The sequence below is a fragment of the Echinops telfairi genome, unplaced genomic scaffold, assembly GCF_000313985.2.
Source record: "Echinops telfairi isolate 266 unplaced genomic scaffold, ASM31398v2 ScPeMD7_1;HRSCAF=3_0, whole genome shotgun sequence".
In the NCBI taxonomy this organism is placed as follows: domain Eukaryota; kingdom Metazoa; phylum Chordata; class Mammalia; order Afrosoricida; family Tenrecidae; genus Echinops; species Echinops telfairi.
Window position 1 is genome coordinate 306824 of NW_022103896.1, and position 3687 is coordinate 310510.

The window sequence follows — 3687 nt, forward strand, 5'->3', positions numbered from 1 at the left end:
CCCCCCCCCTCGTGCCACCGTCGCAGAGAGCTCTAAAACCCTCGGTTCCCCCGCCCCTTGTGTTTGGAATCCTTGACTCTCCACGGAGACCCCCAATGTGCGGCTGAGGACTGTCTCCCAATACCGCCCCACGCCTCTTTCCAGGCCCCGCCTCTCCTATCCTCACCTTAACCTGGCTCCTCCCTCATGCCCCCCATTCTCCCTGCTATCTATCTAGCCGACGCCCGGTCAAACAGAGCCTATAGGGCAGCTGGCACTCCCGCTGTGGGTTTCCGAAACTGTAACTCCTTACGGAGTGGAAGGCTCCTCCGTCTTTCTCCCCCAGAGCTGGTGGTGGTTTTGACTTTGCGGTTCGAAGCCCAACGCTGAACCCCTCCATCTACATGTGCTTGGGTACCCTTACACTGCCGGGCCTGTGTCAGCTCGCGACCGACTCCTGCTCAGTTTGCAGCCCATGGTTGCGGTCACTAAGTCAATCCATCTCCGTGAAGGGTTTCCTCTTTTCCACTTTACAAGAGAACGATGTCCTTCTCCAGGGCCTGGGCCTGCCTAATCATGTCCAAATGGTTGTTTCGAAGAAGTGTTCTTCCCAGATTCGTTTATTTTTTTGGCAGTCCGTACGGTAATTGCAATATTCTTTGCCAAAGCAACAATTCTTCTGACTTCTTCCTCACGCACCGTCCAGTTTCCGTGTGCACGTGAGGACATTGAAAACACCATGGCTTGCGTCAGGTGCGCCCACAGTGACACTTTTTTAACATATGTATATATATTTTTAATCGTCTTATTAGGGCCTCATACAACTCTTACCACAATCCATACATACAAATGTCTGTAAAGCACATTTGTACATTCATTGCCCTCATCATTCTTAAAACATTTGCTCTCCACCTAAGCCCCTGGTAACATATATTTTTTAATTGTTTTAAATGTGAATTAGGTGAGTTAGGTTTACAGAGCGAGCTGATGATAATTTCACATTTAACAAATCAGGAGACTGATATTTGTGTGGTCCATTTGTTCACTGTAGTCACTGTTTCCATGCATCTTTGGGTTCCTGTCACTCCTCTCCTAAGGATGGGGAGAGATCAATGGTTGCACCATATATAGGTGCCCTTGAGCATTTAAGACCCCAGTAGCTACTCACCAAATAAGATGTAGAACAGTGTCTTTGTGACCTTACAAGGGGGTACCAAAAAAACACCCCGGAATTGTTTTTTCAAAGCTAGGTATTTAATTTTTTTATTACAAAACAATCTTTTCACCTTCAAAGTACTCTTCATCACACTTAATACATTTATCAAATCTGTGATTCCATCCTGGGAAACATTTTTCAAGTTCATCTGTTTGGATGACTGACAGCACCGCCCTCATTTTTTCTTCACCTCTTCTACATTGTCAAATCTCTGCCCTTTCTTTTCTTTTTTTTAAATCGCTGTCCTTTCATGTCCCTCTTCATGGAAACCAAAAGAAGTTGCATGGAGTAAGGTGCATGGGACAAGAGAGGTGGGCTGTTTTGTTGCCAAAAACTGGCACACTGAGATGACTGTGGTGATGCATATTTTCTGCAAAAGTAAATGCATATGGATCATGTATCAAATACCCTTTGTGACATTTATCCATGTTCCTGGACATACTCCCATTCTCCCTCTCCTACCTGTTCAGACTGTGTGTCTGTCCAAGTGTAGATTCCTACTACTGTAGGATTGTGTACAAGGCAGTATTTGTCTGTGGTGTCTTTTTTTCTTTCTTTTTTTTTTTTTGGTGTCTTGCCACACTCCCAGTCTCATTCCTTCCTCCATCATTTCTACCAAACTTCATTCTTCTTTTTTCCCCCTCACCCTTCTTTCGTATTTCCTCTTCACCCAAATCATCACTTGCCTACGCACCAGCCCCTTTCTCCCTCTCCCTCTTGGTGACTCTCAAAGGGTGGTCTTTCTTTTCGGTGAACCCCTATGTGCTGGTTGTTGTTCGGTGCCACTGAGTAACTGTTAGGAACGAAAACAATAAAACTCTCAGCTATTATGAAAATAATTTATAATTTATCAAGGGGGAGGGAGGGAAAAAGAGGAGCTGATCCCAAGGACTCAAGTAGAAAGAACATGTTTTGAAAATGATGGCAACCTATGTACAAATGTGCTTGAAAAAAAATTTTTTTAATGTCCTTGATACAATTGATGTAGGGATGGTTGTAAGAGCCCCCAATAAAATGTTTACTATTATTTTTTAAAACTCTCAAATATTTATTTCAAAGCAAATCAGAATATTTATGGTTATTTTATGTTGTTCATGGCCATTTTAATTAGACAAGGATGATCAATGAACTAACCATTATAGTCAAGATCCTGAAGAATAACATCTGTGCAAGAAAAAGAAGGAAGCCTAAAGACTTCCCTGGAGGACGGACGCTAGTGTCCTCAGGAGTGTCTGCACCTTCAGTTCTTCAGAGGGACATGTTGTCATACAGGGAGAAAAGCAAAAAGACAAAATGACTCTTTACTGGAGAGAACAAGACAAACTTAGAGAGAGGTCATGATTTGATACTCAAAAGAAAATGATTCATTCGAACATGTTCTAGATGTATGGGATACCACAGAGGCTTTCTAACTTCAGATTACAGATTGAAAGTCATTCAAGTAAAGGTGAAATTAAATTATTCTGACCGGAAGGGCCACCATGGCTTCATATTTTCTTCAGATAAACTCGCTCAAACCTTTCCCCAACCGACTCCAGAACACCGAACAGCAACAGTATCTTGATGAAAGGTTTGTTGTCCAGAATTTCATCTTGCTTAGATTCACAATCAATGCTCACAGAAGCAACATCAGGAGATCAATGGACATATTGCAGTGGGTAAATCTGCTACCTAAGGCCTCTTTACAGTGCTGAAAAGCAAGGAGGTTGCTTTGAAGACTAAGGTACACCAGATACAAGCCGTAGAAGTTTTCATCGCCTTATCCATGTGTGAGAGTTGCACGTTGAATGAGGAAGACGGGAGAAAACTCAATCTATTTGAACCACGGCGTTGGTGAAGAATACTGAGAGCGCCATGGACTGCCAAAACAACCGTATGATTTTGTTTTGGAAACAGTACAGCCAGAATAGTCCTCAGACGCAAGTATGGCGAGACTTGGTCTCATGTACTTTGGACATGGTGTCAGGCGAAGCCCCTCCCTGGAGATCATGCTTACTAAAGGGCGAAGCAGAGGAAGAGAGGTAGACCCTCGACAAGGGGTTGCAGAGTAGCTGTGAGAGTGGGCTTAGACAAGAACAATTGTGGGGGTGGCGCAGTATGGGGATGTTGTACAAGGGTCGCTATGGGTCCGAACCACCTAGTCCGCCCCTGACAACAGAGGGATTGCTGGGTCATAGGGTATTTCTAGTTCCAACTTTCTGAAGGAGGGCCAAGCCATTTTGTTTTCCAGCGGTCGGTTTCAGAGTGTCGCCAGCAGGGTTCCAGTCACCACGCCTCCCCAGCACGCTACCTGCGCTTTCTTGGGGGAGGGGGTGAGAATTTGTTCTTAATGACCGGGTGAAGTGCAATCTCTTTGTTTTGATCGGTCAGTTATACTTCAAAAAGGCATGCTGCTGCGAGTAAGCCCAGCGCAGAATTACTTGATTTCTTGACAACTCCGAGGATGGAGGACGTCTACATCCCCGCCTCCCAATCGGCCGCCCAGGCCCCGC